Consider the following 23264-nt stretch of genomic DNA (forward strand, 5'->3'; position numbering starts at 1 on the left):
GACAAAGACCGAAAGTATACTTTCACTAACTGATGAGCCATTAAGAAACTACAGGCATAGCTTTGGAGAGGACTAACCTGAACTAGTGGAATCCCTTGGCCCCCGGAGCTGCTGTAGGTGGTGGGTGCAGAAGGATGAAAAAATGTTCAGTTTCTGTAATGGAAGGAGTGCCTTTTTGGTTCCCCATTGGTGTTCAGTGTATGATGAATGATTTCTAAAGAGATAAATAATGAAGCAACAAAATTAGCTGATAATGTAACAGTATTCAGTGCAGTAGAACCTAAACCTGTCTCTTAAGATTGGGGAAGGGTGTTTCAAAACTAGATGATAATATGGCCCAATAAATTTAACGTTGATGAATTCATATGTAAAGTGTGTAGAGAAAATAAGCCTACCAATGTAGCCACATTGTTGTCAAAATTATCTCTTTTGGCTCAGGAAAGAAATCTTAGCATCTTTGTAGATAGTTCTCTGCAAACCTAAGCTTAACAGTAGCAATTAAAATGGAAAATTCGATGTTAGATATTACGGTAAAAGAATTAACAAAACTGAAGTTACTGTTATAATATTGTATAAATCCATGGTTCGCCTGTGTCTTCAAGAGTGAATGCAGTTCTAGATCCCTTAAGATGCAGTGACTAGTAGAACTAGAAGAAATCTAGAGAAAGTGATACATATAGTGAGAGGTGGAGAGATTTCCATCAGAGGAGGTACGTGAGAATTCTTTAGAAAAATGATAGATGAAGATAACTGTGCTAGAGATCATCAGTCATCACGGAGGAAAGGCAAGTTACTATTTATAGAACATATGAACTTGTGATGAAATTATCAGGCAACAGGCTTAAAACAAACACAAATGGTGTTTGGTTTTTTTTTTTAGCTCATGCCAAATTAGATTGTAGCATTTATTACTAAAAGATATTTCAGCTGTCTACAGTAGGTATGGGTTCAAACACAGGTATTAGACAAGTCCACTGCTGGCTATTAAACATGGTAGTCCAGGCTCAGGATGTTGGTAAACCATGGCTGTTGGAAACAGGAAGGTCATACAAGGGGAATATGTATGTCTTGTTTTTTGCACTAAGAGTGTTGTGGCTATGATGGTCTACCTGTATAGGGAAAAAGTTGTAATGTACAGGAGTATGTTTATTAGAATACCTGATATAGTTGTAAAAAAAAAAAAAATCACAAGATTTTCTTTTTTTAATTTTATTTCTTAGAGTCTTTATTTGAGCATCTGGTACTAACTGTTGGCTAAGTGGATCTTTGGTCTGAGATCTGATGGTGTCAGAAATGTGAATTTTTCCACAGTCTTTGTTAAAAGTCTGAGGATAGTAAATGATAAAGGCTTCTTTTATTCCAGATGTCAGTCATTGCTGTTAAACAACTTTAAAGGAGCTGTTAAACAACTTTAAAGGAAAAAAAAAAAATAGTGGTTAAATAGTTTAGCTGAAACTCCCTTCCCCATCTTTGACTTTGTTGTTTCTTTCGTGTATTAGTCATCTGAACTATATAGGCTTCCCATACCTATACAAGTCTTTTGTACTGATTTAAAATGGAATATAAAAATACTTTCTTTAGTGTACTTTGGATGGGAGGAAGAGTGAAGATAGGAGAACTTTTTTTGGAAATCAATTTTCACCAAAAGGAAGTAAAACTTCACGAGCCCAATTACCTTTTTCTTAGTCAGTCATGTAGTGGGTATTCTGCATGGTGTGGATAGATGGGGTCCCTGGAAGCAGGTGGTGAGTTTTGGGTTTTCTTTGAGTTTCATGAGAAGCAGAACACAGATGTCTTGGATTATACCATCCAGTAGGCCTGGGTGATAAAGGATGGGAGAGTTCCCATTCTGGATTTACAGAATTGAGAGTAAAGCTTAATAGGAGAGTTATGCTGCTGTGTGGTTAGTGTTGTGCATAGCTGAGTCGCTTTACTTTTAATTTGAAAAACAGACCTAGCAAGTACGAAACAAAAACACTACTTAAAAGAGAAAATTAAAATGAAACCCTCTGAAATCTACTGGACAATTCAGATGAAAAGAGTGGGGAAATTCTCCAATATTTTAGCAAGGATCTATCTGCACTTAATGCTACTCTGATGGCTTACTTGCTGTTTAGATTGCACTGTCGCATATGACTCTCCTTGTCTTTTGTTTCCTCTGCTTTGTCTCCTTGAACTGCTCTGTGGAGACCTATTCCGCACATCACATTTGGACTTGCCTGTGCTCTGTTTCTACTGCACGGAATGTTGTTTCTGTGCACCACTGCTTCCTGCCATAGCTGAGAGCTAAATACTTCTTTGCATCAGTATAGTAAAGACATCTGAGCGCATGTTGGAGCACTCAGCTTAAGGAAGGGTCAAAAGGCAGAGGAGCAGTGGTAGGCTAGGAAGCAGTGCCTTGAAAATGGTAGGAAAATAAGGAAAATAATAAATGATAGAGGAAGGGGTAGGGAGCTCTGGTAAATGACCAGAGTTCTGGAGGTGGGCTTGGGGGTTGTTTTGAGATGAAATGCAGATTAGGAAATGAAAAACAGCCAGCTGCAGGGTATGTAAAAAGTGTTGGGGAAAAGGGCTGTAAATATGGAGAGCTTTCTTTATCCAGGACAACTTAACCTCTTTTGCCCACCTGCCAGCTACTCATGCTCCTGTTGGAAAAAAAAAAAGTAGGAAAAGGAAATGGTGGGAAGTAGTTTCAGTCTGTTTGGGGAGAACTTTTTGGCTTCAGGAATCGGTGCTGTATGTGATGGCTGGGTGGGAGGAACCTGACTTGACCTGAGAACTTGGCTTTTGGAGATCCTCACTTTTTTTGATTGTCATGGTACAAGAACTTGCAATTGGGGAGAGAAATATGGTTATGCAAATTAGAACAGACTGTCATGGTACCAGAACTTGCAATTGTGGAGAGAAATACTGTTATGCAAATTAGAACACACATTAATATTATACATTGTCTTTAAAAAAGACATTTAATCCCTCAATAAAAGCATTACAAGTTAAGGTGGGTAATAATCTTACCGTTATGGTTATATTATGAAGTACTTGCTTATTTTCTCTGTAAGTGCTTCAGGTCGCTTCTTATTTACAAACTTTTAGTCTAGTTCCTTCAAGCACCTGTAGGTTATTGCCAAATTTTCCCAACTTTCCAGGTATGAATAGAATGGATGGCGATTCTCCAGCAAAATTAGCAGCAGCTACTTGGTTGTGCTGACATAGCTAGGCCTTGAGCAGCATGCTTACAAAGGGACCATGCCTGGACTGCTTCCATCTCTTACTTCTTTCTCCTGCTCAGCCAAACATCCTCAGTGGCTCCTTATTTGAATCATAGAATCATAGAATCATTTAGGTGGAAAAGACCTTCAAGATCATCGAGTCCAACCATCATCCATGCCCACTAAACCATGTTCTGGAGTGCCTTGTCTATGCGCTTTTTGAATACCTTCAGGGATGGCGACTCAACCACTTCCCTGAAAAGCCTATTCCAATGTCTGACAACCCTCTCAGTAAAGAAATTTTTCCTAATATCCAACCTAAATCTCCCTTGCCGCAACTTGAGGCCATTTTCTCTCATCCTATCTCCAGCCACCCGACAGAAGAGACCAGCACCCCCCTCACTACAACCCCTCGTCAGGTAGTTGTAGAGAGTGATAAGGTCTACCCTCAGCCTCCTTTTCTCCACACTGAACAGCCCCAGCTCCCTCAGCTGCTCCTCATAAGACTTGTGCTCCAGGCCCCTCACCAGCTTCGTTGCCCTTCTCTGGACACGCTCCAGCACCTCAACGTCTTTCTTGTAGTGAGGGGCCCAAAACTGAACACAGGACTCGAGGTGCAGCCTCACCAGTGCTGAGTACAGGGGAACAATCACCTCCCTGCTCCTGCTGGCCACGCTATTTCTGATACAGGCCAGGATGCCATTGGCTTTCTTGGCCACCTGGGCACACTGCCGGCTCATATTCAGCCGGCTGTCGACCAGCACCCCCAGGTCCTTTTCCACCAGGCAGCTTTCCAGCCACTCTTCCCCAAGCCTGTAGCGCTGCGTGGGTTTGCTGTGACTGAAGTGCAGGACCCGGCACTCGGCCTTGTTGAACCTCATACAGTTGGCCTTGGCCCATCGATCCAGCCTGTCCAGATCTCTCTGTAGAGCCTCCCTACCCTCCAGCAGATTGACCCTGCCTCCCAACTTGGTGTCGTCTCCAAACTTGCTGAGGGTGCACTCGATCCCCTCATCCAGATCATTGATAAAGATATTAAACAGAACAGGGCCCAACACCGAGCCCTGGGGAACACCACTTGTGACCTGCTGCCAGCTGGATTTCACCCCATTCACCACAACCCTCTGGGCTTGGCCATCCAGCCAGTTTTTCACCCAGCAAAGAGTACACTTGTCCAAGCCAGGAGACGCCAGCTTCTCAAGGAGTATGCCACGAGAGACAGTGTCAAAAGCCTTGCTGAAGTCAAGGTAGACAACATCCACAGCCTTTCCTTCATCCACTAGGTGGGTCACCTGGTCATAGAAGGAGATCAGGTTGGTCAAGCAGGACCTGCCTTTCGTAAACCCATGCTGACCAGGCCCGATCCCCTGCTTGTCCTGGACTTGCCATGTGAGTGTTCTCAAGACAAACTGTTGCATAATCTTCCCCGGTACTGAGGTCAGGCTGACAGGCCTGTAGTTCCCCAGATCCTCCCTCTGACCCTTCTTGTAAATGGGTGTCACATTGGCAAGCCTCCAGTCCTCTGGGACCTCCCCCGTTGACCAGGATCGCTGATAGATGATGGAGAGCGGCTTGGCAAGCACCTCCACCGGTTCCCTCAGTACTCTTGGATGGATCCCATCTGGTCCCATAGATTTTTGAGTGTCCAGATGGTGTAGTAGGTCACTAACTATTTCCTCCTGGATTAAGGGGGGATATATTCTGCTCTTCGTCCTCACCTTCCAGCTCAGGAGGCAGAGTACCCTGAGGATGACTGGTCTCCCTATTAAAGACTGAGGCAACGAAGGCATTAAGTACCTCAGCCTTTTCCTCATCTCTGGTGGCAACGTTCCCTTCTGTATCCATTAAAGGATAGATATTCTCCTTGGGATTCTTTTTACTGTTACCGTATTTGTAAAAACATTTTTTTGTTGTCCCTTACGACAGTGGCCAGATTTAGTTCTAGCTGAGCTTTTGTGTTTCTAATTTCCTCTCTGTATGACCTAACAAGATCCCCGTACTCCTCCCATGTTGCCTGCCCTTTCTTCCAGAATGCTGAGCCTTGTGGACAAGACTCGTGTGGACATGCCTTCCCTGAGTGGCTGTTGCTGCCCCAGTTTCTCTATTGCATTTGGCCATTCAGCAGGGGAATAGCTCCTAGGAAGCTCTTGCATGGTACATGGCAGAGGCCATATGAGAGTGACTGTATTATCCTCTCACCGCATCACATAGCTTTGGTACCATCTAATACAACTTGTCTATTAACTTTATGTCCTGCAACTCTTTTTCCTTCTCCTTAGTCACTGACAGTGCTGTCATAGTTTTTTTGTTTGGTGGTTTTTTGTTTTTTTTTTTGCCTTGCCAGATCTGTGCTCCATCTTAACTTCTTTCTTGTACCAATAACTTCCTTGCACCTTCTTATTGGGCCTCCTACGTCACTTTCCAGTAAATGCCTTCTGCACATCTTTGATTCCTTCCTTGATCCCTTTTCCTTATCTGGTCTTACTGTGCTTTTCTCCCCATCTTCGTGTTTTGTACTGACTATTTTTTCTAAAGGTTCTGTTGCTATTTCCTTCCTCCTGTTTTACCCGTTACATCTGTGTTTTGGCTTTGTTCTTCATGGCTGTTTCAGGGTACCAGTATGGCCTTGCTGCTGCAGTAGTGTGCATCAGCTGCTTGTACCAGCTTGTCCCTGGCTCATGCACCCACTTTAGCTCTTGCTTTGCGTGGACAGTTTATGTGCATTGTTTCTTCCATGTTTCTGAAGACCTTTTTAGGTTTCTTGCTTCCCAAGAGTGTACATCCCATGCAACTAGTGGTCTGCGTGCTCTTTCAGGCTCTCTGAATGCACATTCATTTATATACAGTTTTTTGTTCCCAGTTCACCAAATGACTTGGATAAGAGTATAAATGACTTGTCCTGTCTCCTTGTGACTAATGCAAGCTTGATTAGTATTCATTTCCATTTCATACTTTCTCCTGAATCACTGACAAATATATTACATGATGTTAAGCAGACAACAGGTCCTATCATAGAATCATAGAATGGTTTGGGTTGGAAGGGACCTTAAAGATCATCTAGTTCCAACCCCCCTGCCATGGGCAGGGACACCTTCCACTAGACCAGCTTGCTCAAAGCCCCATCCAGCCTAGCCTTGAACACTTTCAGGGAGAGGCCATCCAGAACTTCTCTGGGCAACCTGTTCCAGTGTCTCACCACCCTCACAGTAAAGAACTTCTTCCTAATACCTACTCTAAATCTACCCTCTTTCAGTTTAAAACCATTACCCCTCGTCCTATCACTACACTCCCTGATAAAGAGTCCCTCCCCATCTTTCCTATAGGCCCCCTTTAAGTACTGGAAGGCTGCTATAAGGTCTCCCCAGAGCCTTCTCTTCTCCAGGCTGAACAACCCCAACTCTCTCAGCGTATACTGATAGGGGAGGTGCTCCAGCCCCCTGATCATCTTCATGGCCTCCTCTGGACCTGCTTGAGCAGGTCCATGTCTTTATGTTAGGGGCCCCAGAGCTGAACACAATACTCCAGGTGGGATCTCATGAGAGTGGAGTAGAGGGGCAGAATCCCCTCCCTTGACCTGCTAGTCACGCTCCTCTTGATGCAGCCCAGGATATGGTTGGCTTGCTGGGCTACAAATGCACATTGCTGGCTCGTACTCAGTGTTTCATCCACTAATACCCCCAAGTCCTTCTCTGCAGGGCTGCTCTAAATCCACTCATCATCCAGCCTCTGTTTGTACTTGGGATTGTCCTGACCCAGGTGCAGGACCTTGCACTTGGCCTTGTTGAACTTCATGAGGTTCACACAGGCCCACCTCTCAAGCCTGTCAAGGTCCCTCTGGATGGCATCCCTTCCCTCCAGTGTGTCGACTGCACCACACAGCTTGGTGGTTGTTGGCAAACTTGCTGAGGGTGTACTCAATCCCAATGTCCATTTTGCTGACAAAGATGTTAAACAGCACCAGTCCCAATAGTGACCCCTGAGGCATGCCAGTTGTCACTAGTCTCCACTTGGACATCGACCTGTTGACCGCAACTCTTCGAGTGCGACCATCCAGCAATTCCTTATCCACCGAGTGGTCCATTTGTCAAATCCTTGTCTCTCCAATTTAGAGACAAGGATGTTGTGCAGGCAGTGTCAGATGCTTTGCACAAGTCCAGGAAGACGACAGCTGTTGCTCTTCTCTTATCCACCCATGCAGTAACCCCGTCATAGGAGGCCACCAGATTTGTCCCGTATGATTTGCCCTTAGTGAAGCCATGCTGACTGTCACCACTCATCTCCTTATTTTCCATGTGCCCTAGCATAGTTTCCAGGAGGATCCGCTCCATGATCTTGCCAGGCACAGAGGTGAGACTGACTGGCCTGTAGTTCCCCAGGTCTTCCTTCTTTCCCTTTCTGAAAATGGGGGTTATGTTTCCCCTTTTCCACTCAGTGGGAACTTCCCCAGACTGCCGCGACTTCTCAAATATGATGGATAGTGGCTTAGCCACTTCATCCACCAGTTCCCTCAGGACCCACCGATGCATCTCATCAGGTCCCATGGACTTGTGCACCTTCAGATTCCTTAGATGGTCTCGAACCTGATTTTCTCCTACAGTGGGCAGTTCTTCATTCTCCCAGTCCCTGCCTTTGCCTTCTGTGACTTGGGCGGTGTGGCTGGACACTTGCCAGTAAAGACTGAGGCAAAAAAGTCATTGACTGCCTCATCTTTCTCCATGTCCCAGGACATGATCTGATGATGATTCTTCATTTAGCTGTTATTATTTAGGATTTACTCTCTTTTGACATATATGAAGTATGTGCTGTATTGATTTTTGTGGAGTGTTGAGTATTTTATTAAAAGTGTTATGGGCTACAGCAGATACCTCAACAGTGTATGCGTGAGCCAGAATCTAAGGGCTTTTCTTAACCTGACCAGCATTTAAACTGTTGAAATCCTGTGACTGTCCCCTGGGCTTTCTTGATATTTTTTTTTCTCCAAAACCCACTTTTCCTGAAGGGCCAGCACTGAGCCAGCAATATGTGGCAATCTTGCTTTTATTCTTTTACTGATAATACTGCACTAATATAAATGAGTTTGTTTCAGATGCTACAGAGCTATTTACAAGTGAATTTTATTGTAAATTTTCTTCACCTTTCCTGCTTCCCATTAGTAAAAATGTTTCCAACTGCTCTGCTTCTTTCTTATCTTTGAAAACATTTAAGTCATGGTTTGACATAAATGGAATTCAGCGATAAAGCTTATTTAAGAAGTTCCCACTCTGCCTTGGCTGCTTATTCCTGCTTCTTGTGGTCGTTTGTTTCTCCCCTGCACTGTTTTGCTGTAGCAACTTCTGGGACCTGTAAATGAGGTTAACACCGGTTCTTAATCTGAACAGTATTCTCTTGTCACAGTATTCCTCTGTCATTTCTAACTTGTGAAGAAATTCTTGAAACATGAGGAAAACAAGGACCGTGGCCCAGCTAAAGACAATGAGACGGTAGTGTTCAGCTGATGCTGCTCTGAGCATAATTATTGTTCTTGGAGTTTGCTCAGCAGTTTTTTATCACAGCAAGTAATTGAAGAGTAGCAGTTTACAAATACCAGTCACTTTGCAACTGTACATCTCGGTACTTGCTAAATAGGTTATTCAAAATGCTTTTGCTATGCTATTCTGTGATTTCTTGGTTTAAATTCTGGCACCCTGCATTACAAGTGCATAAAGAAGATGTGGTTTATTTGATTAACTGTACATGTCTGCAGCTGAACTAGTTGTCATAGGTTCCTTTTACAGTGAGTAGAGGGTTTGACTCACCACACTGTAATATAAAGACCTAAATAGATCATACTGTAATCTCCTGAAATGCCCCTGAAAGTGCCTGTTTCTCTCCATTGACTGTCAAGGGTGGGTAGCTCATAAATATTGCACACACCTGCACTGGGTTGAGATGAAGTCTACCAAATGTCAGTTGTTACCAACTGGCTGGGTTAGAGCCTCAGGTCTAACCTCAGTTAAACGAACATACTCACGTGGTCAATGGTTTATGGAAGGCTGTATGAACAAATTGGCAATTTTTATAAATATGAAAATATTCTTATGAAAGTATATCAGCTTAGTTTGACAAGATATGTTTTCCATAAAACCATTTTGATTAGTGTTAACTGTAAAACATTCTTTAGTAGTACTCGTATTTCCTGAGTACTATGGCAGACTTACTGGTCTATAATCAGTCATGCCATCCAGTTCACTATTCTTAATTATCTGATACAGCATTAACTTTCTTTCATTCTTCTTTAGTGTTTCAAGATTTCTTAAGTCAACAATAATGGTCTAAGGAATGCGCAAGTTATTTCTTGTAAAGCTGTTGGATGGCAGTATCCAGCTAATAACTTTAAATCACCTAACTTGAGCACCCTTGTGTAGGAATGGTTGTAGTAATAAGCATTTTGTTATTTTGTCACCAATATAAACTGAGAGCATCTCCTCTGACGTCTTTCTAAATACTTAACAGAATGCTCATTGTCAACAAATTTGTAAATTCTCTTCATAGTGCATCAAACTAATTATTTCTAGGAGGACATGTTTTTGTCACTGAAATACTAAAAAATCTTTTTGTATTGTTTTTGACTTTGTATCATCGTGGATTTTTGAGTCAGTTATGTTAAGTTCTCTCACAATGTTATAGTAGAGACTGCAATGTAAAAGTTGTCAGTATCACTTGTACAATTTATTTTATTGCCTCTTTTTTTTATTCTATTGTTAGTCTCCCATCTAAAGGAGAATCTTTTTAATAATGTTATTGTTTGGGATTATGTTTTTTTGAGTTTTCAATAAAGCGCTCTTAACTGAGGAGCTCCCCCATATTGCTCTCATTTTTTTAAACATAAGTAACAGAAATTCAGAGGTTTTAGTACTTACTGTTCAGTGTTTTCTGTCTGGAGCAATTTGCTCTTTAAGAAAGTACTGTACATATGTGTTTTTGTGATGATTATTCATATTTTTAAGATACATGTGTGCATGAAAGGCATGTTACTTCATGTCAGTGACAGAGTGTATGCACAAGTACTACAATCTATATTCATTCTATGGATAAGAAGACTGCTTGTTCCCTTTTGGCTAGGCCCTATTTCTGCAAAAACAAAGCTGGGTTTCTTAGCAGATAGCCCATGGGTCGGGCTCATTCTTGTTCCTGCCACCATGCAATGCAAGGGTTTGTCCTGCTGTTGCGTGCATTCTTGTCTTTAAGGCTTTTCCCTGCCATCATCTGACACCTGCTGTCCCCAGAAAAAGTTCCTTCACTTTGAACTTCACGGGAAGGGCTGATAAATAATTAGACACCTGTGGACAATGCAGCTCACATCACACAGACTTAGTGTGAGTGAAGACACATACAGGGCTGATTTTGATAAGCACAGTTCCATGGGCCAGGAGCAGATACCTATCTCTTCAGCTTTACTTTTCCTCTTTGCAGTGAAGGTAAATACTACTATCTTCACTTTAAGAGCATAGACATTTGGGTGCCCAGGAATGGAGTGATAGATAATGATTTTATGTTCCATGATTTTTGACTGGAAACATTATTTAGAGGCAATGCATGTCTGGCATTAGCTTTTGTCTTCCTAGTAAATTATTTGGGGTTTTTTTCAGATACAAATCAGATGAAGTAGAGATAGTTAAGCCCAACATTTCATTACAGTGTTACATATAAGTACCACCTAGTGACAGCACCCTTCACAGATTTGCACTTTGTTGTAGCTTTCACTTATTTCACTACTTACTTCTGTATTATTTATCTTCCTGTATAAAACCAGTGGCAATGGTAAGATTTCTTAGATAGCATAGACTCAGATACTACTTCTGGGGCTCAGAGCTCTCTTTGAGGAAAGCTGCTCTTTATGTACAATCACCAAAGACCTCAAGATACCATGTAATGCAGAGGTGGCCAGTATGTATTTCTTGACCAGTTCAAGCTCTTGTGACAGGCTGCATCACTTGGTCAGCAGTGAAGCTGTGCTGTCTCGGAGGTTACAGAGTAATCCAAATCCTTGGATGCAGGAAGAAGTACATGTGTCCTGGTTTCGGCTAGGATAGAGTTAATTTTCTTTCTAGTAGCTGGTATAGTGTTATGTTTTGGATTCAGTGTGAGAAGAATGTTGATAACACAGTGATGTTTTCCCTTGTCGCTAAGTAGTGTTTATACTAAGTCAAGGATTTTTCAGCTTCTCATGCCCAGCCAGCAAGAAGGCTGGAGGGGCACAAGAAGTTGGGAGGGGACACAGCCAGGGCAGCTGACCCCAACTGGCCAAAGGGGTATTCCATACCATATGATGTCATGCCTGGTATATAACATGGGGGGTTGGCCAGGGGGGCAGATTGATGCTCAGGAACTAACTGGGCATCAGTCAGCACGTGGTGAGCAATTGCATTGTGCATCACTTGTTTTGTATATTCCAATTCTTTTATTATTATTGTTGTCATTCTATTATTATTATCATTATTAGTTTCTTCCTTTCTGTTCTATTAAACTGTTCTTATCTCAGCCTACGAGTTTTACTCTTTTTCCCCAATTCTCTCCCCCATCCCACTGGGTGGTGGGGAAGTGAGTGAGTGGCTGCATGGTGCTTAGTTGCTGGCTGGGGTTAAACCACGACAACATGGAAGGAGATATCAGATGACAGAATTAGTGCAGTGGTGAATAGTGTGGAAGGTTATATATACCAACCAATTTGGACTGTTTATGTAGTTGATTTGTATGTTAGGTTCCTTTTAACACCCCCAGGTTTTTTTGTGGAGTAATATACAAAGACCATATACTGAGGAAAAAAAAAGATGAATTTGTATAGAAAGAATAGTTGTAAATGGGCTTTGGGATTGTGGTAGTAAAGGAGTAAAAACAGGGTCCTAGAATGATGCCATTCTAGGGACATTACTGCATATTAGTGTAATACAGATTCCATTTCAAGTATCTGTACTTCAGGAAGGCTGATGGAATATGAAAAAGTGTTCTGAAGAGACATATAAAGAGATTAAAGAAGTAGTTAATACTTTTTTATAGTGAGCAATCACAAGGACTCACTGTATTGCGTTCACTCAGGAGAGGTTGATAGAGGGATTTTGTTCTGATCTTAAAGAATCTAAGTGGGGAAGATAGTTCGCAAGACCATTTTATATGAAGACATGGATTTCTAGTCTGATATGCATATCACAGATGAGCATTGCCTCTTGCTCTGTGTGAATTTAGGAATTATTGCTGCTACTGCCATTAGTTAAAGTATGTGGCCACACACAGCCCAGGAAGTCTTGATAAGGTGGAAAAGGCATGTCTGGGAGCTATAAGTAGTGAAATTCAAACATGAAGTAAGGCATAGTTTTATAAGGAGGACAATTAAGCAGTGGAAGAACAGATGTCAGGACACAGTAGATCCTAGATCGTTGTGATTCTTTAAATCAGGATTGCATGACTTTCTAGCATCTTCATAGCTTTTAACTTAGAGTAAATTCTGTGAAGAACCTGTTGAGTGAGGGATTGTAGGTTGGTGCTGTGGGAGCAGCTGTCCTGGATCACATCATGGATATAACATAGTATTTTCATAGTGGCTGAGAGTAACTTTAATGAGGAGTATGAAAACAGGGGAGGAATATACTGGTATTTGGCTCTGAATACTCTCCAAGACTGAGCCAGAGGTATAGCATAAAAATGGTGCCACTGTATATAAGATAAGATCCAATCGTTGTAACAGGCCCTCTAGCCTTAGAGTCTATGTAAGCATTTCCTTCAGATAATTAATATGTCTGAGAGTTTCTGAAGTACAAAAATTTAAATGTATGCCTGGAATAATTTATTGGACTTCCTGTTTCGCAGGCTGTGTGTGTTTGTGTGCAGGCATTTAAAGTGGGTCCCTTTTGATCTGTTTTATCCTTCCCAAGGGCATTCTCGCTCCCATTGCTCTGCACCATGTACTTCCCCCCCAATCTCCAATCCCTCACTTATTTGCAAGCTGTTACCCCTAACATACTGGGTTGTTATCCTTCCTCACCAGGTTGGCAAGCCTGTGGCCAGAGATGCTCCTGCACCATGTTGTCAAATGAGTCCTGTCTCATGCTAGCAGTTCTCATTCCTGAAAGAGGGAACCATGGTCACACAAGCCAAAGCTCTGTCTGTGACAGTCACACAGCTAGTTCTTAACTTGCAGGATAAGTGTGCTCCTACCCGAGCCTTCCCCTGTACCTGTAAGGTTAGGAAGATTACCTCGGGTGCCATGTCCTTCACCTTTGCCCCCAGAGCTCTGTCATGCCTCATGATTTGCTCCAGGACTCCCTAGGCAGTGTTGTTATTTGCCATGTGAATGAGCAGCAAGGGGCGATCGTTCAAGGCCCGGACAAAACTCAGTAGTCTCCCTGCAACAACCTGGATCAGGGTCCCTAGTTAACAACAAACCTCCCATGACAAAATCTCTGGCTGGCAGATGATTGCCTCCATCCCCTGCAGAAAAGAGTCACTTGCCATTTTCTCTGGGTGTTAATGCATGGTTTAACCCAGATGGCTCTAAAGCCTTCCTTAGGCTTCCTACTGTTACAGCAGTACTGGATTGCAGTAGTGAGCACACCTGTGGAAGGTGCACCCAGGTAGAGGAACTCCTCCGCTTACTGACAGAGCTCCAGGAGGAGGTGAATAGGTTGAGGAGTATCAGGCAGTCTGATAGAGAGAGATAGACTACTGGAATCACGCCCTACCTTCCCTGGGACAGGCCTGTCAGGGAGACAGGACACATGATATGGAGGATTCCCTATCCTTTCTCCACCTGGCTGAACTTAAGGGATCATCTGGCGGTGACTTAAGGGATAGGGGGCAATGGTGACAAGTTCCTGCTCGGTGCAGCAGGTGCGTCTCCTCTGTGACTACCCCACCGTCCCAGGTGCCCTTGCATAATAGGTATGAGGCTCTGCAAATGGAACTGAACAAGGACGAGGATGATGGTTCATCTAGGTTGGAGGTGTCTCCAAGGTTAAGTCGGTCTATGCCCTGTGTCAGAACTGCTTCCATAAAGAAGAAGATGGGTCATTGTCATAGGAGACTCTGGAGGGGAACAGAAGGCCCAATATGCAGACTGGACCCACTTCTTAGGGAAGTCTGCTGCCTCCCTGGGACCTGGGTTAAAGATGTGAAGAGAAAGCTTACTACCCTGGTACGGCCCTCAGATTATTATCCATTATTGATTTTTCAGGTAGGCAGCGATGAAGTTGCAACAAGAAGTCCGAGGGCAATCAAGAGAGACTTCAGGACCTTGGGATGACTGGTTAAGGGATCAGGAGCACAACTAGTCTTCTCCTCTATCCTTCCAGTTGGAGGGAGTGGAGAGGGAAGAAACAGGAAGAGCCAGCAGATCAATACCTGGCTCCAAGCCTGGTGTCACTGGCAGAATTTGGTTTTTTTTGATCATGGGTCAGTCTACATGACACCAGGCCTGCTGCCAACAGATGAGGTACACCTGTCTCAAAGGGGGAAAAGGATCTTTGTGCGGGAGTTATCAGGGCTCATTGAAAGAGCTTTAAGCTAGATTTGAAGGAGGAAAGGGATAAAACCAGGCTCGCTAGAGATAAGCCTGGGGGTGGCACACCAATGTTTGAGGGATGGTGTGCTAGCAAGGTCCTTCGGTCTGCCATCTCAGTGGAGGTAGGGGATGGAGATCCATACGACAGCAAAGATGCAAGGGTTATTGATGTGTTGAGAAATGACAGAAGTGCCTGAAAACAGTCATATAGGAATTAGGGCTTCTCCCCCCAAAAAGATGGCAGGATCAATAGCCCAAGTGAAGTGCATCTACACCAATGCACGCAGCATGGGCAACAAACAGCAGGAGCTGGAAACCATTGTGCAGCTGGAAAACTATGATACAGTTGCCATCATGGAAATATGGTGGGTTGGAGGCCATCTTGGCATAGTGATCATGAAATGATAAGAGTTTTTGATTCTCAGAGATGTAAGGAGGGTGGTTAGCAGAACTGCTACCTTGGACTTCCGGAGGGCAGACTTTGGTCTGTTTAGGGACCTGGTTCAGAGGGTCCCTTGGGAGGCAGTCCTGAAGGGCAAAGGAGTCAAGGAAGGCTGGATATTCTTCAAGAAGGAAATCTTAAAGGAGCAGGAGCAGGCCGTCCCTATGTGCCAAAAGACGAGCTGGTGGGGAAGAAGACTGGCATAGCTGAACAGAGAGCTTTGGCTGGAACTCAGGAAAAAAAAAAGAGAGTTTACAACCTTTGGAAGAAGGGGCAGACAACTCAGGAGGACTACAAGGATGAAATGAGGTTATGCAGGGATAAAATTAGAAGGGCCAAAGCCCAACTAGAACTTAACCTGGCTACTGCTGTAAAAGACAATAAAAAATGTTTCTATAAATACACCAGCAGCAAAAGGAGGGCTAAGGACAATCTCCACCCTCTATTGGATAGCGGGGGGAAACACAGTGACAAAGGCTGAGGAAAAGGATGAGGTACTTAATGCCTTCTTTGCCTCAGTCTTTAATAGTAAGACCAGTTGTTCTCCGGGTACCCAGCCCCCTGAGCTGGAAGACAGGGAGCAGAATGAAGCCCCCATAATCCAATGGGAAATGGTTAGCGACCTGCTACACCACTTAGACACACACAAGTCTATGGGGCCGGATGGGATCCACCCAAGGGTACGGAGGGAGCTGGTGGAGGTGCTCACTGAGCTGCTTTCAATCATTTATCAGTAGTCCTGGCTAACCGGGGAGGTCCCAGTTGACTGGAGGTTAGCAAATGTGATGCCCATCTACAAGAAGGGCTGGAAAGAGGATCTGGGGAACTACAGGCCTGCCAGTCTAACCTCGGTGCCGGGGAAGGCTATGGAGCAGATCATTGTGAGTGCCATCACACAGGACGTACAGGACAACCAGGTGGTCAGGCCCAGTCAGCATGGGTTTATGAAAGGCAGGTCCTGCTTAACCAACCTGATCTTCTATGACAAGGTGACCTGCTTAGTGGATGAGGGAAAGGCTGCAGATTATGTTTACCTGGACTTTAGTGAAGCATTTGACACCATTTCCCACAGCATTCTCCTGGAGAAACTGGCTGCTCATGGCTTGGATGGGCGTACTCTTTGCTGGTGTCCTGGGTTCAGCTGGGATAGAGTTAATTTTTACAGGAACCTGGGAGGTGGGGGGGCATAGCCGGGGCAGCTGACCTGAACTAGCCAAGGAGCTATTCCATACCATGTGACATCATGCTCAGTATATACATGGGGAGTGGGCCGGGGGGAGGGCTCTCCTGCTCTCGACTTTCGGTGGGGGAAGTGTCGGAGCGTCGGGTCCCAGGTGCTGAGCAGTTGCACTGTGCATCACTCTTTTTTTGTATACTCTTTCATTAGTACCGTCGTTGTTGTTGTAACTTTTTTTGCGTTGTCCCAGTAAACTGCCCTTATCTCAACCCTCGAGGTTCCAGGTTTTTTTTTCCTTTTCTCTCCTCCGTCTCCCCCCTATCCCACCGGAGGGGGGCGGGAGGAGTGAGCGAGCGCTGCGTGGTCCTTTGTTACCGGCTGGGCTGAAACCCCAACAGCTGGGTAAAAAACTGGCTGGATGGCCGAGCCCAGAGGGTTGTGGTGAATGGAGTTAAATCCAGCCGGTCACAAATGGTGTTCCCCAGAGCTCAGTTTTGGGGCCAGTTCTGTTTAATATCTTTATCAATGATCTGGACGAGGGGATCAAGCGCATCCTTAGTAAGTTTGCAGAAGACTCCAAGCTGGGTGGGAGTGTTGATCTGCTGGAGGGTAGGAAGGCTCTGCAGAGGGATCTGGACAGGCTGGATCGATGGGCCGAGGCCAATTGTGAGGTTGAACAAGGCCAAGTGCTGGGTCCTGCGCTTGGGTCACAACAACCCCATTCAACGTGGGGAAGCGTGGCTGGAAAGCTGCCTGGCAGAAAATCACCTGGGGGTGCTGGTCGACAGCCAGCTGAATATGAGCCAGCAGTGTGCCCAGGTGGCCACGAAGGCCAACAGCATCCTGGCTTGTATCAGAAATAGTGCAGCCAGCAGGACTAGGGCAGTGATCATACTCGGCACTGGTGAGGCCACACCTCGACTACTATGTTCAGTTTTGGGCCCCTCAAAGACATTGAGGTGCTGGAGCATGTCCAAGGAAGAGCAGCGAAGCTGGTGAAGGGTCTAGAGAGCAAGACCTGTGAGGAGCAGCTGAGGGACCTCGGGTTGTTTAGCCTGGAGAAAAGGAGGCTGAGGGGAGACCTTATCGCTCTCTACAGCTACCTGAAAGGAGGTGGTAGTGGAGTGGGTGTCGGGCTCTTCTCCCACGTAACAAGTGACAGGACAAGAGGAGATGGCCTCAAGTTATTAGGAAATACTTCTTCACTGAAAGGGTTGTCAAGTATTGAACAGGCTGCCCAGGTAGAGTCACCATCCATGGAGGTATTTAAAAGACATGTAGATGTGGCGCTTAGGGACGTGGTTTAGTGGTGGACTTGGCAGTGTTAGGTTTACATTGGACTCAATGATCTTAAAGGTCTTTTCCAACCTAAATGATTCTGTGATTCTCTTCTATGATTAGTGACTGGACCTTGTTCCCCTTCACTATTAGGGCAGTGTGCTGGTTCTGTAAATTCAGATACAAGTGTGGAGAAAGGGCCCTCCTACTGCCAGAAATGCCAAGCTTCCAGGCTCCCCCATTATAGGAGACTCCATCCATTGCTCCTTTGAGCATAGTCTCTAGCTGTCTCTCCTTCCCCACATCAGGTAGATGGGAGTAGCGGGCCCCTGTTCCAGTTGAACATACTCCCTCCCCAAATTGCAAATCTCAACTACCAGTGCATTTTTTTCAGAAAGGATGGGGAAAAAGTTGTGTGAGGGTGGAGAGAGTGTGAAAAGAGAACTGGTGGCCCCAGCAGTCCGGTGGCCACCGCTTCCTGCGGCCCAGGGAACCGCCTTTGCTCTTCCACAGCAGCTTGAGGAATGTTTCGTTAAGCTTAGAAGGGCTGGCAGGGCTGCTCCTGCGTGGTTGCGGTGCAGATCCCGCCTCCACCGAGGTCCCACACTGCAGTACTTCTCATCGGTGAACTGGTAAAGGCTGCCGCACAGGGGCGGTAAGAAACTGCACGGGGCACAGTGTCAGCGCTGACCGTGGCTTCACGGAGCAGCTCCCTCACTTGACAGCAAAGCTCAGAAACATTGCGGGAATCCTCCTCCTCCTCTGTGCGTGTGCTGCCATCCAGCGCTACTGCCACCCTGAGGCCTCGAGTGTACAGAGCCCTTGGATTTTACAAACGTGTTCTCTGTTTAAAAATAGTGGAAGTGGGAGAAGACAGAGGAGAGGTGAACGCTGGCTTTGCCAGCCAGCTTTTCTCTTAAGTACAGATCAATACCACAGGAAACGCATGGAGAGGAAGGAATTGGTTTCACTGCAAGTTAGGTCACTGAGAGTGAATGGGATGCGTTACAGAACAACAGTATGAAGAGCTTCCAGGCATATAGAGGTGTTTAGGTTGACAATGTCCTTTTAAATGTTCATATCAAAACCAGATATTAGGAATAATCTGAGATATTGTATCAAAATGCTTAAAACAGGTTCTGTTTTAATAGGGATGAGGACAATGATTGACATGTTTAACTGGAGAGGGGGAGGTGATTATGCCTGTGTAAAGCTCCTTATGATCTTAAAGATGCTGAAATGCTTTGGGCACAATGTTCACCAGTCTCAAAAAGCAGTGACTGTCTCCTCGGCAACAAGAAAGGCATGTGTCTGTTCCCATGGAAATGTGCTGTGAAGGCTTCACAGGGAAGATTCTGTTCCGAGCTCAACAGCGCAGGCTCCAAGCTCTTTGTTGCTCGTACCTGAAGCGGGAGGCTGTTGGCATGTTCAGGTGCTCTGATCCTGCAGCTGACGAGCAGTGATCTGCGAATAGTGTGGTGCTGTTCCTGGCTCCCTGTATAAAACAGATTAATTGTGCATTATTGTTCCCATCTGAGGAGTTCCTTCCTCAGTCACTAACTGCCAGCATTGAAGACTTCTTTGTAGCTCTTCATAAGGAAGGCAGTATTCTTGATAGCCAGAGAGGCATCAGAGAGTTTCTGATACTAATTCTTTCAAAGGAGTGGAGAGACAAATCTGAAAAACGAAACAAAGTGTATGCAGGGAGTCTGCATCTCAGCAGTCCTTTCTGATGTCTGAAAGGAGAAAAGGAGAACTATGTAGAAGCACTGAGAGGTCTACCTGCACTAGATCCACCAAATAAGAAACTGCTAATACAATAAACAAATTATATATAATAGGCACCACTTTTTCTAAACCTATTGTGATGCTCTTCAAAGGGAGAAAACTTATATTTAGCAGAGACCAGAAGCAGGATCCAAGCATGGTTTGATCTCTTTGGTTTTTTAAATAAGAGGTGTGGGATGCAGAAGCACTAGTGGAACAGTGATCATTTCAAAGTGATGGTCTGGGAAAATTATTTTAGAAGCAGAATTTTGTATGCATTTGTATGTATTATGTATAGGTATTACTAACCAGTGTGTTTCTTCATTTTAAAGTTTTTTTTGATCAACAGCCTGCCTTTCATTCCAGTAGCTTCTTCCTAGTCCTGCATTAAGGGATAGTAAATAGAAGTGCATTATTTACCTTCAGTATACTACTGTTTTGCCCCCTAATACCTTCCTTGTAAGGTAAAAAACCCTAGCATTTTCAATCAGTACTCCCGAACTGGCCTCTCAAACCCCTGATTCTTCTCCCCATCTCTGCATGCTATAATTTTGCTGTGCTTGCAAAGAGACAGCAGCTAGGTCTGCATAGATGTTTCCAGGTGAGGGCATTCCAGGTGTTTTGTCACTGCTTTGTTTCTGCTGTCAGTCTCTATTCCATGGTTCCTCATGTGAATCTATTGCATGTTGATGGGGCATGTATCTGAGTTACTTGTAATGTTTAAGTCTTTCCTGTGTAGTATCATAAAATCATAGAATGATTGAGGTTGAAAGGGACCTCTGGAGATCATACGGTCCAATGTCCCTCTTTGAAGTTGGGTCATCTAGATGCAACTTGCTGAGTACCAAGTCCAGTGAAGTTTTGCATATCTTCAGGGATTGGAGTTAAGTTGCTCTCTGGGCAACCTGTTCTAATAAAAAACCTGTTCACCTGTTCACAGTAAAAAAGCTTGTCTTGTGTGTAAATGAAATTTCCTGTATTTCATTTTGTGCCAATTGCCTTTGGTCCTGTCACTGAGTCCCATTGAGAGTAGTCTGGCTCTGTCTTCTTTACACCATGCCATCAGGTATTTATGCATGTTGATAAGATACCCTGTGAGCCTTCTCATCTCCATGCTAAAAAAATCCCAGCTCTCTCAGCCTTGCCTCATTATGATAGATGCTCCAATCCCATAACCATCTTTGTGAGCACTCACTCCAGTATGTCCATGTATTTCTTGTACTGGGGAGCCCAGAACTGGACACTGGACTCCAGATGTGGTCTCACCAGTGGCAAGTAGAGAAGAGTCACCTCTCTTGACCTGCTGGTAGTGTTCTTCCTAATGCAGCTCAGGATGTCGTTGACTTTTGTTGCTGCACAGGAACACTGCTGTCTGATCTTCAATTTGTTGCCCACTAGGACCCCCCAGTCTTTTTCTGCAAAGCTGATTTCCAGCTAGTCATCCCCTGGCCTATCCTGGTGTATGAGTACAATTTCTCTTTCATAAATTCATGCTGACTACTCTCAGTCACCTTCTTGTGCTTCACATATTGGAAATGGTTTCCAGGAGGATATGCTTCCTCCCTAGTATTGAGGTGAGGCTGAATGACCTGTTTTTTCCCAGTTCCTTCTCCTTCCTCTTCTTGAAGATAGAAGTGACATTTGCTTTCTTCCAGTCCTCAAGAACTCTCCCCATGACTTTTCAAAGATAATTGAGAGGTGTCTCACAATGACATTGGCTAGCTCCCATAGCACTTGTGGGTGCATCCTGTCAGGTCCCATGGACTACTATATGTCCAGTTTGTTTAAATGTTCCCTAACCTTGTCTTCCTCCACTGAAGGCAAGTCTTCCTTGCTCCAGACTTACTGGTTTCAGGAGCCTGGGATTCCTGATGGCCAATCTTGCCTGTAAAGAAGGAGGCAAAGGCGGCATTCAGTACTTCAGCCTTGTCTGTGCTTTCTCAGCAAGTCCCCTTCCCCATTCAGCAGTAAGCCCACATTTTCCCATGTCTTTCTTTTGCTGCCGATGTACTTGTAAAAGCCTTTCTGTCTGCCCTCCATGTTCCTCACTAGATTCAACTCCAGGTGGGCTTTTGTCATCCTAATCACATCCCTGCATGCTTGGGCAGTGTCTCCTGGGTCACCTGTCCCTGCTTCTGCCTTTCGTATGCTTCCTTGTAATGCTTGAGCTCAGTCAGGAGCTCCTTCTTCATGCATGCAGGCCTCCTGCTGCTTTTGCTTGATTTCCTGCTTGTTGGGATGAACCAGTCTTGAATTTGGAGGAGGTGATCTTTGAAAATCAAGCAACTCTCCTGGCACACTCTTCTTTCTAAGGCCATAACTCATAGGATTCTTCCAAGCAGATCCCTGGGCAGGCCAAAGTCTGCTCTTCTGAAGTCTAGGACTGTGAGCCTGTTTTCTGCCCTACTCCATCCTCTCATGTTCCTAAAATCCTCCGTCTCATGGTCCAGCCAGGGTTACCCCAACCTTCACATTCCTGACTAGTTCTTCCTTATTTATAAGAATCAGGTCCAGCAGAGCACCTCTGCTTGTCTGGCTCCTCAGTTGCCTGTGGTAGGAATTCATCTTCAGCATGCTCCAGAAGCCTCCTGGATTGGTTGTGCCCTGCTCTGTTATCCCTTCAGCAGATATTGGAGTGATTAAAGTCTCCCATAAGGACCAGAGCCCTGTGAACATGAGGATTTTTCTGCTGTCTGAGGTCTCATCTATTTCTTCCTCAGCAGGTGGTCTGTAGCAGACACCCACCACAATGCTACCTACCCCTGTTGGTCTGCCTGCTAATTCTGACCCATGAGCTCTCAGATGATTCACTTTTTGTCCCAGGGTGGAGCTCCATGCACTCCAGCTGCGATCTCTCGGCTAAAGGGCAACTACCCCTCCTTGCCTCCCCAGCCTGCCCTTCCTAAAGAGCTTGTATCCATCCATCACAGCACTCCAGTCTTGCGAGTTGTCAGCCACCTTAGAACTCAGTGCGTGTTTAGGATGGGAAAGGAAACAGAGCAGCGCTAACAGTGTGTAGATGATCATGCAGCTTTCTGTGAGGAGAGAGAGGTGGCCTATCAGTGTAGGAGTAGATACTGCACTGTTGCTATAGGAATCAAGGGAATACGTCACATCTTCCTAAGTCTTAAGAGAGTGTCTTCTGTCCTCTAGCTAAAAGCAAATGACTGAAAGAGCATTTGACTGATTCCTGCTCTCTTGCATGCTTTGCTGCAGGAAGGATCCTAACCATTTTTATTTTGGGAGACTGCAACAGGCTCACAACCTGAAAGACTCTTTAACTATTTTAGTTATATGTGGTTCATTCTTCACCAGCTGCCAGACAGAACAGTCATTTTCCAAAGGTATTCTTCAGGGCTTTGTCTGGTTTGAAATGTCAGAGAACTGTGTCCCGTAAGCATGCAAGAAGTTCACAGAATTGGTCTTTTGATAGAGAAATGGAGTTAACATATAAAGGGGGAAATAGGGAAGAACAATGCTAAGCCTTAAAATAAGGCCGTAACAAGGAGAGGGGTGTAGGCCTGCAACTGATTCTTGATTAAGTTATTTCTCATGAGGAATTGTGATTGTTGACTTCTTGCAGCACTGTGGAAGAGGCAAGGCAACCCAGAGATAAGTGGCAGGATAAATGCACAGCAAAGCTGTCATAGGGTGGGGTAAAATCAGCAAGTGGATAAGACAGAGGGATGCAGAAGTGGGCACTTCCTTACTCCTGTATTTGGCATTTTACACAGTTTCAGAGCAAATTTTTGCCAGCAGCATTCCAAGTGGATTTAATCAGAGTAAAAAAAGTATTTGCCAAGTTCAGAAAAGACAGAATTGCAGTGGTGAGATATGCAATGGCAGGAGTTTGACTGG

At 44.7% G+C, this 23264-nt stretch overlaps 1 protein-coding gene across 6 annotated transcripts in view; it reads left to right on the forward strand.

The window, feature by feature from the left end:
• SMARCD3 (SWI/SNF related, matrix associated, actin dependent regulator of chromatin, subfamily d, member 3) overlaps nt 1-23264 on the forward strand; it is a 121500-nt gene that overhangs the window by 13417 nt on the left and 84819 nt on the right. The window lies entirely within an intron of this gene.

This window comes from Aquila chrysaetos, chromosome 3 (assembly GCF_900496995.4).
Source record: "Aquila chrysaetos chrysaetos chromosome 3, bAquChr1.4, whole genome shotgun sequence".
Lineage (NCBI taxonomy): Eukaryota > Metazoa > Chordata > Aves > Accipitriformes > Accipitridae > Aquila > Aquila chrysaetos.